At 39.9% G+C, this 14723-nt stretch overlaps 1 protein-coding gene and 3 non-coding genes across 5 annotated transcripts in view; all 4 read right to left on the bottom strand.

Annotated features, from left to right (window-relative positions):
- Positions 1–9322, bottom strand: part of ptk2aa (protein tyrosine kinase 2aa) — a 63781-nt gene extending 54459 nt beyond the window's left edge. For both annotated transcript variants that reach the window (XM_041955007.1, XM_041955011.1), the window contains exons 1-2: positions 9168–9322; positions 8862–8957 (exon numbers count right to left, since the gene is read on the bottom strand). The gene's annotated coding sequence lies outside the window, so the exon portion shown is untranslated. The remainder of the gene's footprint in view (positions 1–8861; positions 8958–9167) is intronic.
- Positions 9323–11180: 1858 nt separating this feature from the next.
- trnah-gug lies at positions 11181–11252 on the bottom strand. The gene has a single exon. It is a non-coding gene; the product is annotated as a tRNA-His (tRNA).
- Positions 11253–12986: 1734 nt separating this feature from the next.
- Positions 12987–13058, bottom strand: trnah-gug. Its single transcript has one exon. It is a non-coding gene; the product is annotated as a tRNA-His (tRNA).
- Positions 13059–13460: 402 nt separating this feature from the next.
- trnah-gug lies at positions 13461–13532 on the bottom strand. The gene has a single exon. It is a non-coding gene; the product is annotated as a tRNA-His (tRNA).
- Positions 13533–14723: the final 1191 nt, after the last annotated feature.

Genomic DNA, 14723 nt, shown 5'->3' with positions numbered 1-14723 from the left:
TCAGAACAAAAAAAAAGACAGAAAAATAGGAGACACAGGGAATATCAGTCGACTATTCCACTGACTTTGTTTTGTAAGCGGTGCACATTTAATCCAATTATATTGTAATCGAGTCACATGTAGACATCGAGAGGGAAGTAAACCCACTCTAAACTGATTTTACTAATATTTGGAAACAGAATAGTTTACTCAGCCTGTGGGCTTAAATCCTGCTAATGAATTCCTACTAAAATACACTAAAATAAGTTAAAGAAATCTGATGTTTTAATGTTACAATTTAAAAAAATTATGATTTCCAAAAATATTCCTTTATTTTTTCATGGATGATGGTTGCCATCTGTGAAAATCACAGTGAGGTTGCCTCTCTTCTGTAACCTCTCTTTAGTATTATGTGCCACAGCATACTGCAACTTAAGGCGCAGATATAGTGCAAAAATGGACTTGGATCTGTTTATACATTATTGAGTGCCTGCATACACCAGCATGTTAACACGTTTGTTGACGTGTGTGGTTCGTGCAAACAGACATGGGCACATGACTAAATTTACATTACACAGACCCTCACAGACACGCAGATGCAGAAAGCATAACTTGGTCTTTAATTTCTACATATAATAAGCACATAATTCCACCGGCATTTAAAGATTTTATGCAGTTTTGCTTCAGTTTGTGCCAGCACATGCAGCAATATAACTTTCAGAGATGAGATTTTAAAGATGGAATACAAAGTGGGTAGACTAAATAAAAACACCAGTTAAAATATATAAGTCTCTTATAGAATATAAGGGACGTCATCTTATATGCCATTATTTTTGTCTAGAATCACAGAAGACTCAAATGAAGTCAGCACTTGAGAGCATGAACATCCTTGACCCAAAGGCAGAAATCTGTTGTCGCTGGAACTGTCCCATCTATGGCTGTATTCAACTATTCGTGCCTGCAGATATGAACCTCAAAATGTGCTCGAAGTGCCATAAAATCACATGGCTGTCACTGATTCTCTGATTCTTGATAGTATATCCAGTATGTCACACTAAATTCCCACTATACTGACACTGGACACTCAACACAAAGCCTGTGAATGAGCCATGACAGAGTCTCTCTCTCTCTCTCTCTCTCTCTCTCTCTCTCTCTCTCTCTCTCTCTCTCTCTCTCTCTCTCTCTCTCTCTCTCTCTCTCTCTCTCTCTCTCTCTCTCTCTCTCTCTCTCTCTCTCTCTCTCTCTCTCTCTCTCTCTCTCTCTCTCTCTCTCACACACACACACACACTCACGCGCACACACACACGCAGACAGATAAGATGAGAGTTGCTCAGGAGTAAAGCAGATTAATGGGCCACTGGATTAGTAGGCCAAGATGTCACACACACACACAGCCCTGAGTCTACTCTGACTCTCATTTAGAAGGTGGGTCTAAGCGCTGTCCCTCCATCTCTCCCTCTGTGAATCCCTGCTTGAGTTGGTGTATTAACATCGCCCTCTAGTGGTACTGCATGTTCAAGTGTCACACAGTTTGAGGGCAACCCTGCTGCTGTCATTTTGAATGCTTTTTTCTAACTTGCCACTGGGTCAGCTAGAATTAATGTGTTTCTCTACTTCACATGACCATTTTAAGCAATAGCAAAACCTCACTGGCAAAACCTTCTATTCCATCCATATGTTACACCAAACAGCCACTGCCAAACAGCCACTGCAACAGAATCCAAAAATACACCAAATCCAACACATTTACAGTTTTACTAGTCCAGAATAGTCTGTTTGGTACCTGGTTCTCTATGATGCTGGAACTTTTTCAGTGCATAAACGATCATCTGATATTTAGTTAGTTATATCTAGGTTTTTTCGTGTTTGCAATCGCTCTCGCTAACATCTGTGTTAAAAACAGTTAAGTGACAGATAGAAAACACTTTAACAGACAAAGGGAGACACACAGATAGACACATATGCATTGACACACAGGCAGACACACACTGTGGCATTATACTCACATCTGACCTCAGCAACACTAGTTCATGGTAGCACAACACTCGGTGAATATGTGTGTGTGTGATGTCATACCTATGGCTCGCATCCAGGTGTTTCACTGCTGATCTGTGTGTGTGTGTGTGTGTGTGTGTGTGTGTGTGTGTGTGTGTGTGTGTGTGTGTGTGTGTGCGCACACGCGCAGGCTTCCCTGTGATCTGTTATGACTGTGTGTTTTTGTGGGTGCGTGGTTGTGCATGAATCTAGAGATGAGGTCATATGATTGGCCAAGCAGACACTGATGTCTGCCTTGGTCTCATTCTCTTTCTCTCTCTCTCTCTCTCTCAGTAAAGTATCTGACTAAATGCTTTGTGTCCAGTTTTAATCTCAAAACCAGTCACTGTTACACGGCTGTCTAACCTTGTTGTAGGTTTTACCACATGTTTACAACAACATGATCTATGTTAATTATACATTCAACAGTATTGAATGTACCGAACCTATTAAAAAAAATCAGATCTACAGTAAGATTGTCAATCAAAGGCTGCGCAGATTAAACAGGGAAGAAAATCAACTCGTCCTTAACCATTACTATTAAAATTATCATTATTATTAGATTGTGACTCTCAGAGTCAGATATAAATGCCAATGAGACACTTCCGATGTAGAAGAATCACAGAATGTAGTCCTTATGTCATCATATGTGTTCAGTATTAATGGATATTGCGTGCTGTCAGTCAAACTTCACATCACACACAAGTGACTGATCATCAGTTCATAAGCATTTTGTAGTAGTATTCAATTCAGAAGAAGAAAAAAAAAAAGGAAAACCAACCACTGTAGACCCAGGAAGTTACTCCGCCCAGCATATACGCCACTTTAATCCCCAGTAAAACCGAAAAGTTTTACAGTGGGTTAAAGTGTTGATTTTACACTTTGGTGTTTCTCCAAATTAAACAAGCTACAACGTGTTAATCAGGGCTTTTAGGTGCCGGCAGACGGATTCTGTAACCTCCAGACAGAACCAGGCTAGGTGTTCACTCACATTACCAGACTTGATGCTAAGCTAAGATAACCATCTTCTGGCCGTAGCTTCATATTTAGAGTATAGACTTGACAGTGGCATCAATCTTCTCATGCAAATCTCAGCAGCGAAGCACATAAGCGTATTTTCTTAAAATATCAAACTACTCCTTTCACTACAGTATCAACCAATACCTCGATCTATCTTTTGTTATTGGCTGAACAAAGTACATCTTGGGTCTCACACACATACATTTTCTGACACATTTTCTGTCTGCGTACACAGATGCTTTCATGTGTTAAGAAAAGTAGAGATAAAGTACATTTTGGGACCCTTTTTCCTTCTCTCCTCCAGTCTTCTTGCCTCATCTTTATATTTCCGTTTTTCCATGTCTTTTCTCCACGCAGCTTTCTCCTCCTCCCACCTCTTTTCTCTCTGTGTCTATATGACAAAGCCCAACAATTACTTCTTTCTCTCTCCCTCTCTGACTCACTGCAATGTAATTACACTGACTGTCCGCTCAAACACGACACGCACACACACTCTGCGAGAGAGGGGCGACTTATTTGCAATATCTGTGGTTGTAATTGTTCTTTTCTAGACTGCAGTTCAGTCACTGCTTCGCTCTGAGAAAACTGAGCGGCCATTAGTTTGCGGAGTCATTTTGGTTGAGTCAGGGAGTCAGTCTTACGCACGCATGCACACATGTGCACATGCACACGCACATACATACACACATAGATATATACCAGAGGGAATCGCTGTGCTCCAGTTCCATTCATCACTAGTTGACATGCTGCACCAGTGACCTGCATGACAGAAGCTTGCTCTAAGTGTGTGTCTCTGTGTGTGTGTGTCCTTGTGTGTGCATGCCCCAAGGAGGGACAAGTCATTAACTACGATGTCATTTCCTGCCATTGTAGCAAATTTCAGTACACACAGTCGAAGCAGAATGCTATGCTGCACAGTGGTCCATCTATTCACATACATACACAAAAACAGCTCAGAAAACCTGTTAATATACTGCCATCATTAAACTCAGGCATGGTTTTAACTAAAACTACAGAACAAGGTAATAATGCATAATACATGGACACCTTCTTGAACAGACAGATGCAATACATTCAACTAGACACTCTCAAACACATTAAACAACATTGTTTTGGGGATTCAAACACTACAGAGGTTAAAACACAGATCTAAAGTTATAAAAATATATTTAGGGATGCACCAATCTGGATTGTTGGTACCAATATAAATTCCATTAGTATGCAATATGTGTGCAGAACTTTCATCTCTGAAACGGCTGGCCCATGTAGGAACAAGCAAAGAAGTGAATTCCTTTTCAAATGTTTGAAAAAACCCACCATGAAGAGGTGACATATCAACTCTAAAAAGGTATGTCCCTTGTTATTACTAGGTAATAGCACCATTATATTACTCACAATGTTGTCTAGTGTCTTAAAGGACGACCACAGGGAGTTTTCCAGTACAGTGCATAGAAAATGGATCAGGCCTTATATAGCTAGTGATCCCAATCACTGGGATTAAGGATGCACCAATTCAGTTTTGCGTTTCAAAAAACAGAGTCCGACTGAGTACATACATGATCACATACCAGTGCTCTTTTTCCCAAATTCAAAATCTGTGTACCTCAATGCATGGAGCTCATTCTTCTTTACAGTAAAACCACAGACTGCTGGGTCACTGAAAACTGAGCCAGCAGGCCATCGTGACTGAACAAATGTAAATGACAGTGAAAACACTGAATTGTTTAACGACGTTGACGAGAAAACTAGATTTAATGTGGATTGGTCACATGATAGCTGCTAGCCAACCTGTTAAATAAGGTCAGTGCCAGCGCTGATGCAGACCCTGAGTATCAGATCGCTGTATCCCTCCTCAGCATGGCCTTTCTTTTAATGATGAATTGAGTATTAATGTGGCCGACTGTCTTACAATTACCATCATTCATTAAAACAATATATTGATTGTTAGAGCTTAAGAGAAAATGGCCAGAGAATGTAACTGTCAGTGTTATTGGCTCTCTGGTTGATAACACTGTCAACAGCCGAACAGGGGGGATTCTGCGTGGGGTGCTCGGATTTTAAAACTATGAACAGGATGCACACTTTTACTTTCTCTGACTGTCTAAATCTGGTGTTTTTACATCACAGATGATGAACGAAGGCCTTAAAATGTGGCTCCTGCAGATAAAACATGAGACTTATGTAGACCGATATGGAAGTTTAGTGTGAGGCAGCTAAACCAAGTTCTAATGAGTAAAACAATATTTTCAGCTGACAAAACATGACAAAGTTTATTCATTGTGGGTAAACACAGTCATTATCACAGTACAGCACCCATGCACAAACATGCACACACACACAGGTATGCACAAACATACCAACACACACATAAACACTCAAGGAGATCTGAGCAGAGTTGCTGCTGCTGAGAGGAAGAAGGCGTTTTCCTTTCAGCTCCTGAGGGACGCGGCATGCTTTAGGATGTACAGTTACTGCTCTGTGAGTGTGTGTGTGTGCACGGAGGGGTGTGGGGGCTGCTTCCTGAATGCAACCAATCCAGAAGCCAAGGGAATGGACCTTCTTTCAGCCTCCAAAAACACCCAGCACACAAACACACTCCTTTTCCTTCACAGCTGAAACCACATGCGAGAGGATGCAGGGGAGTCCCACAGTAGATCGAAGCTGAATTTATAGAACCAGGACACACATACAATCACATGCATACTAGTACTTGCACAAACACACTCACACATCCACACACAGAGTTAGTCATACTTCCCACTGAAGTTACTGGTGCAAAGCAAAGATCACCATTTGCCCAGTTCAATTGTTCATTCATGTCTTTTCTTTTTTTTACCTTCCTGAGGTGAGCCTGCAAATAGCATTCATTCATTTTTGTGCAAGAACAGCTTAGACCTCCACACTGCTGCAAGTATTTACACAGTAAGTATGAAGTAGCCGATCGCTGGAAAAAATCTGCCACCATGTTTGCTAAGAAAACAGCAAACAACTTATTCGAAAAAATGCTCAAACTGAAATAGAGAATCATTATTCCAGCCCCTGAAGACGAGTTCCTTCATTTGGTATCATGAATTCCTCATGACAAACATACTGAGGACACACATACTCTTATTCAGAACCTCTACACACACACACACACACACACACAGACACACAAGACACACAGACACACAGACACACACACACACAGACACACAGACACACACACACACACACACACACACACACACACACACACACACACACACACACACACACACACACACACAGTGTCTGCAGAGATTGCTATCACTAGTAAGAGTCATTATGAGTCACACAACATACTGCAATCTAATGACACTACAGACTGCTGGTTGTGTTACACTCTTGTCTTTCTCTACAGGTTTTCTGTCTCTGCTTGGCCGTCTGTCTAGAGTAGAACAAACTTGAGCAGAATGCATTGTAGATGATGACCGCAAAGCATAGAAAAGTTTAACAAATGGACCTACGCACAGCACAACCTTGCAGGAAAGAAGAGGAGAAAACAGAACACAGAAGAGTTCTCTGCAGTGTGGTGAACTGCTCCTGTAAGATCTCTGAGTGTAGTCAAGTGTTTCTATAAATACAGGCCTCCTGCACTGCTCTGCAATTTACACACACACACGGAAACACAAGCACACATACACACACACCACTGCCACGCCTGTATTAGCCTGCTGTAGACCAGCCACAGGAAGAGCTCTGTCAGAAAGGTGTAGCTATTAACTTTTCTGTCTGTGAATTAATTTCTTCCTACAAACTGACTGACATCTATCACAAAAGCCTGAATTCATATCTCTACAGTAATGCAAAAACATAAAAACTAAATCAAATGTTGCTTTCTGCTTGTTTCACACAAAGAAGGTAATGACATGTTTCTACTTAAGATAATGGAGTGCGCCACATTCATTTTGGTCCTATGATGCCAAATTAGTAGACTGAAGCTGTAGTTCACCACATGGTTCAAACACACAGGGATGGAATGAATTCTAATGTAATAAAATCAGACCAGCGTCACATCTAAGGCTGTGTGCTAGCATTTGTAGGACTCTGGAAAACAGCCACAGCAAGTTGTCGCTGTCTGTATGAGTTTAAAGTCAAACACCAATACTAGACTAGTTCTGCATGTGGTGTAGCACTTGGTCACGGTGAGTGAGCTGAATGAATGCAGCCCGAGCGGAATTAAACACAAGCTCATCAAGTGGATAAACTAATTAGCAGTGTGAGGCTTGTTTGCTTATTCATAAATCCCATCTCAAGCCTGCAAAAAGCTCTGTGCATGTTATTTCCAATCAATTACATTCAAATTAAAAGTTGGCCGAGAAGATTTAGCTTTACAGCTGACAGCGTTTAGCGCTGCGTGTTTGGAACAAGCAACATATGTGACAAACCATTAAAACTCTGGCTTGTTGTCGTGTAGGAAGTCGTGTCTGCAGGACGTCATCCTGACACAGACTTTCATCTCACCAAAATAGCTATTATTCAGATGGCAAGTATTTCCCAGAGTTTATTGTGACACCATCACAACCACCCAATTTTGCTTGTTCCACTACACAACAGGCCATAAGAATTTAGAATACCTCCATCAAACAGTGAATGACTGCAACATGACAGTAGCTGTATTGTGCAAACAACATACCATACAGACTAGTACTGTGATACACAGGTGCATCCAAAACCAAACCATGGCCTTAAAGAAACATTGCATCCCCTACACTACAAAGTCATGGTTCACATCAGTATAAAGAGGTTTAGCTTGTCCACAGGATTGCAAATATAAGGGTGCAGAGCGGCACTCCTCTTGGTATACTGTGGGTCTGAAGGCTCAGTGGCCTCAGGATACTGCAATTCATTAGCATTTCCTTGCATCTGGAATATGAAGTAGAGGCAAATCAGGCTCCAGCAACCTTTCACACAGAACACAGGGCAGCATGTTTCTAAGCTCTTTCACTTGGGTTTAGAAACATTAACCTTCTGAGTGTCTACTTACGTATCCATATGACCATTTTACCAGATTAAGGGAAAATGTGTTTTTAAACAATGCTTTTTTTAAAGAGCATTTTATGGTGCTTCAACATGCAAGGAAATAAATATGAATGAACTGCAGCAACGATCTCTGTTAGCAGAGGACTGAAGACATGTTTTTCAGCTGATTTGATTGCTCCATTGACCTTATGAAATACAAAAAATGCCTTCAGAGGCTCTGAGAACCAGTGGTGATGTCTTCAAATGACCTGTTTCCCATGACCAGTGGCCCAAAACCCAAAATAATTTAACTTAAAATGCTAGAAAACTGAGAAAAGCAGCAATCTGTTGCATTTGAGAGGCTAAAACCAAGGGATATTTGTTACTTTGCTTGATTAAACAACTAAAATGACAACTTGATGGTCTTTTTTCTAATTAATCAATTATTCAACTAATTGTTTCAGCTCTACTTTGCTAGCTAGATTAAATTCGTGGATGAACATCTGTACATAATTAATATGCACCTGATCTGCTGCATTAGTCCAATAATAACAGCAAAATGAGAGGCACAGCATATCATGAACCTAACCAACACGGTTCATATTAGCCAATAACGCCAAATAGCTGGGCCAAATGGTTAGGCGTTACTGTTCATAAACAACTGAACAATAAGAAATAAAACATAACTGGCCCACTGAGCTAGAAAAGAGCAGTTAGGTAAGTTCAGTTTGTTCTGGAGGCAAGTCAAGGTAAGCACATAGCCTTGAATCCTCGATACGGGAAAGAAAAATACTTGAGACAGAGATTAGGAGCTAAATGTAGGTTAATCCGGTGCATTTATTTACCGTAGGTTGGAGTTAACGTTACTCCACATTCACTCCATGTGACTGTGGCGACAGCAGGAACGTTAGGTCGCTCTTCTCCTCCGCTGCTCCAAGTTACTAAAAGAAAAGTATGTGCTAGTTATGGTGCTGTACGGCTAAGCTAATGTATCACTTATTTCCCAGTTACAACCAAGTGAGCACATTTTACAGTGGTTCAAAAACTGGGAGAGGAAACGGCTAACGCCAGCCAGGACGAGCGCTGAGCCGACCGCATCCCATACTTTCTTTTAGCTCGTCAAATAACCCCGAAAACACAACATCACTCACGTCGACTTGTTTCCAGGGGACGTCCGAGAGGTTTGTCTTGACTTTTACCGGCGACTGGAGCTGTTAACAGTCGATAAATGGTCCGTTATTTCAGTTGTAGAGCCACTGTTACTTCCAGTTACTGTTTTTTCGCTCCTGCCTATCTCCCCCCTCTCCCTCTCTCGTCGCCTGTTCCTGCTTCCCCTCTCCACATCCAGCATTCCAATATGGCTGCTGCGAGAGAGAGGGGGAGAGAGGGAGAGAGAGGGAGGGAGGGAGAGACGAGGGAGGGAGGGAGACGAGAGAGAGAGAGAGGGAGGGAAAGAGAGAGGGAAAGAGAGAGGGGAGAGAGGGAGACGAGAGGGGGAGAGAGGGAGACGAGAGAGGGAGCGAAAGAGAGAGGGAGACGAGAGAGAGGGAGAGAATTAAAGAGTAAGAGAGTATTAAAATCAAAATATACTTCAGGCAGTGGTGGAAAGTAACTAAGTACATTTACTCAAGTACAATTTTTAGTTGTATTTCCATTTTATACAACTTTATAGTTCTGCTATACTTTCCACTTTTCTACATTTCTTTCAGAGCTGTAGTTGCTTATTAATTTTCAAACTAATATTTTACAAACAAACAGTGTATCAATTATGATCCATTGTTACAGATTGAACTAGCAAAGGTATACATTGTAGTTAAACGAGTTCCCCTTTGACAACAACAACATTAAAGTACCATTTGTACATTAATGTATTAATAGTAATAATCTAACAATATGATAATATAACACTGACAGTAGCCACTATATACATTATGAGTACTTATACTATTGTCTTGTTGCTAATAATTATGTACCTTTACTTTAAAGAAATTTCTCACTGCAGGACTTTGACTTGTAATGGAGCATTTTTACAGTGTAAATCATAAGTAAATGATCAATGTTACTATATAAAGGTGCAAATTCCTAACTAATTTGCCATCAATAAATTATTTATTTGATTGTTTATTTTACTTCTTTATCTGATATGGAGTGATCCTGAAGCTTGTTGAGGATTCCTTTTCATGCCTTCTGCAAGAGAATTCAGATGATACAGTCTCACATGTGCGTCTCTGCTCTGTGCACAGGATCAAAGACGACATCTGCTGGTCATTACTTGTTATTGCAGTATGTTTGAGTTCAGCCTGCACATTGGCCTGTGGCTATGATTTTCCACATTTTTAGCAATATGGCCTTTTTGATGTTATTTTTATGTTTCCTGGTGGATGAACCATAATATTTCTAGCGATCCCTCGACTTTTCCATCAGGGTAACATTTCTAAAAGATCAATATGTTTGGTTTTTGGTCCAGACGTCTCTCAGTGGTTGGGAATATCAGCTACACAGGTCTGTATGGCCACCACTATTGTGATTGTATAATTGTGCTATAAAGAATAGATAGTGACTTCTTAATTTCAGGGGAAATCAGATTAATCAAGCAATTACAATAGACAGTGATTGGTTTAACATCAAACCTGTCTTCTTTTGGCTAAGCCTTTCATACGAAGTTCTAAATGGAATGTACCTTATAATATTAAACTTGTCTGTGCGCCACCACTCATCAATCATTCAGTGTGAGCACCTGTCATTTAAAACAGACCTGCATATGTCTCAGTAGACTGCCATGACCCGGATTCAAACTGTGGTTGCTGCAGCCACAGCCCAGAGTACTAACTACTATATGATCACGGCTGGCCATTTAGCTGTTGCATTAATATAATGGCAAACTAATTGTCAATAATTTGAGTGTGAAAAGTTTGAATAGGGTAACTAAGGAGAACAATTTTGGAATTAATTACAGGATAGATCCAGCTGTCTGAAGGGGCCATAATACGACCTTTCTCTTTGAAAACAGTTCCACTGATCAGAAATCTACGGTAACTCATTTGAACTGTGAACATGTTTCGCTTGCTCTTTGTCATTTTATTTGATAGAAGTCCAGCTTAAACAACTTTCTTTATCAGACATTTTCTCTTTTTCTGTACAACCGCCTCTTGTTTAAAACAGGCTGCCGTGACCCGGATTCGAACCGGGGTTGCTGCGGCCACAACGCAGAGTACTAACCACTATACGATCACGGCTGACCACCTCATCTGATGTGTTACAGTGAAGGAATTAACTTATTTGCTGAATGGAACAATATTTTCCATCTTAGACTGTGCTCAAATTTAATTACTTTATAATTTTACTGTGTTCCTTTGCTCAGCATCACTAAATGACACCCAAGACATATTTATAAACCATGATCTTACAGTGGTCAGTCCTTGCACCGTAACCTCATTTCACAGCTTTTGCCTGGTTTTTATTTTAGGAGACAACCGTCTGTGGAAATTGTTATTTTGTCTAATAAAATTTGCAATTGACATATCAGTTCTCAGTGCCTCAGTGTATTATGGTGGTTGTAGTACATTATGGCAAACTTATGGTGCCAAAACAAACATAGCCTTCAGTCTTTGACTCGCCGTCATAAAACGAGAAACATAAACCAACTGACTTCCCTCTATGTCGAAACTTCACCAGAATGAAGCTCCAGCCGTGATCGTATAGTGGTTAGTACTCTGCGTAATACCCTGTCACAGATAACAGAATATTTGAACTGGGAACAAAGTCAAACTTAAACCAAACGCTTTCAGTTATTCCAGATGAACGAGACTCTCAGCTGCCAAATACACCTGGTTAAAACTAATGCAGTCTGATATAATAAATGCAACAAATCCTACAATGTTGTTGAACTGAAATGCTTTACACATAGTTATGTCCAGTTATTTTGGTTCCCCTATGCTGTAAATGGGGTGGACGCAATAATAGAAACCTCAACAGCACATTATAGGCTACTTAGTGAAGGTGGTGTTCAACTGCATTAGTTTTAGCAGTGTGTGTCTAATATAACCACAGTGGCCTAGGATTCTCAATCCCAGATGATGACAACCATGGTGATGGAGAACACAGAGGCTACTATCTCCTTCAAAGCAGAAAGGGTTGCCGTGACCCAGATTTGAACCGGGGTTGCTGCAACCACAACGCAAAGTACTAACCGCTGTACGATCACGGCCGTCTGTTGACATGATGAATTGATAAACAACAAAGAAGAGCAGAGCGTTGATTTATGGATGCCAGCATCAACTAACTTACCATGTGATTCTGGCTGAGCACCTATCTATGAATTTCTATGAAACTTCTTGAATGCACACTATAATCACCACAAACTTTGGTGATCTTTTCCTTTTGCTGTATGGTCCTTTGCACTTTGTGTCTTCATGTTTTTTGTTTTTAATTATTGTTAATTTTTTTATCCTCTTAGTTTGACTTATTTATTACACAGTAATTTCGCCTCTAAATTACATCACTTTAATGAGGGGTGCATCGTCAATAAAATAATAACTTATGATGATATTACCTGTATGATTATACATATATTCCACCGCGTGAACATTTGCACATTCCTTATTTTAAATGTTGTATATTTCATTGTCTTTGTTTTAAATCATGGCACAGCTCTTTATATGACAGGAGAACCATTGTACCACTTTATTGTACATTTGTATTTTAGATTACTTTTTTTTTGCTGTATTTTCAATTTTTTATAGTCTGACTATTATACACCACAAAGCTAAGGCAAGTTACTTGTATATGAAAACCTACTTGGCAACTCATCTTTTTCTGATAATATCTGATGATTCACTATTATTGTCAGCTTGAACACACACATAGAGCCTCTCAATAGACTCTATTCAATGTCTTGTATTAACGTCTTGTCGTTTTTCATAAGAGTGTGAGGACGTTTCATCTCTTTTAAAACAGACGGAGAAGATCCCTGCCGTGACCCGGATTCGAACCGGGGTTGCTGCGGCCACAACGCAGAGTACTAACCACTATACGATCACGGCTGGCCATGGTCTGTCTGCATTAACGCCAAATGTGAATCAATTCCAGAATTGTTGAAATGTTTATCTTATAAACATCAGTTCCTGGAGTTATTTCATGGAATATATTGAGCATTGTTCTATCAATAAAGGCTACCTACGAGCTTTGTATTCTTCATTTCACAAATGTGTACATCATTTACCTATACAAGCTGTGGGTTTGCTTCAGCACTGCTTTCACAGCATTGCGAGATACGGAACCGAGGTGGTGGTACAGGCAATAGTCCATTGTAACATTCATATTGAAAAAATGCATTTCTAATGAGACATGCATGGATGTATTAAACTCGCCAGTGAACCGTTCAACTAACGTATATAAAGACCTATAGTTCTGTCGGTTTTTTTGTATTAAAATTAACACCGGAATGCCGTGACCCGGATTCGAACCGGGGTTGCTGCGGCCACAACGCAGAGTACTAACCACTATACGATCACGGCCTGACCTTCGCCCTGGTGAAGTTTCGACATAGAGGGAAGTCGGTTGGTTTATGTTTCTCGTTTTATGACAGCGAGTCAAAGACTGAAGGCTATGTTTGTTTTGGCACCATAAGTTTGCCATAATGTACTATAATCACCATAATACACCGAGGCACTGAGAACTGATGTCAATTGCAAATTTTATTAGATAAAATAACAATTTCCACAGACGGTTGTCTCTTAAAATAAAAACCAGGCAAAAGCTGTGAATTGAGGTTACGGTGCAAGGACTGACCACTGTAAGATCATGGTTTATAAATATGTCTTGGGTGTCATTTAGTGATGTTGAGCTAAGGAGCACAGTAAAATTATAAAGTAATTAAATTTGAGCACAGTCTAAGATGGAAAATACTGTTCCATTCAGCAAATAAGTTAATTCCTTCACTGTAACGTAAACATGTAAAAACAACTTTTATTTTTATCAGATAAGTCTATAAAGCCTGTTCTTGCATGTTGTGCTTATGAACTCTGTTGTTAACCATCATGCTGAGATAAACTTAAGCTTATATAATTAAAACTTTTGTATGTATTTTCTTTATGTCAATAAAGCACCATCAAATATAATTGAAATGATAACTGATTAACTGAAACTCCTTTAAAATGCAAATGAATTCTGCGTATGCAATTAAACGCACATTTTAAATTTAAACCATCACATTAATTCTCTCTCATATGTTTCAGTAATATCTCTTAACCCTTCTCTCTCGAGGCTAAAAGGGTGCGTTTCATTTACCTTATCCAAGCACTTTATCCATAGAGTTCTGCTGCACTGTGTCGCAGTGAATATTGTGGCATATTGTATCATATATGTGTACACACAAATCATGACTGGCCTCTGACTCTAACTAGTCTACCTTAATCTGCATCCAGACACAGTTTCATAATCCCTGTTTCTAATCTGCAGGTGGAGCACGGTTCCCAGAACAATGTGTGTGCTGGTGTATGCACACATTTGTATGTTGAGATCTGTATTCATGTGTGTACAGGAGAGCAACCCCATGGCTTGCTTATGTGCTTTAAAAGTAAGAAGTTTGAAGGTTTCTATTTGGTTAATGATAAAGTGGGCTGCAATGATTTGATTAGTAGTTTGGTATTATTATTATTTTGGTCTTTAGATGTAGCAATAAACTAAAGTCACACTAGATGGCGCCA

Source organism: Chelmon rostratus, chromosome 16, assembly GCF_017976325.1.
Source record: "Chelmon rostratus isolate fCheRos1 chromosome 16, fCheRos1.pri, whole genome shotgun sequence".
NCBI lineage: Eukaryota > Metazoa > Chordata > Actinopteri > Chaetodontiformes > Chaetodontidae > Chelmon > Chelmon rostratus.
The sequence above is the reverse complement of the archived record's forward strand: the minus strand, read 5'-3'. Positions and strand labels throughout refer to the sequence as shown.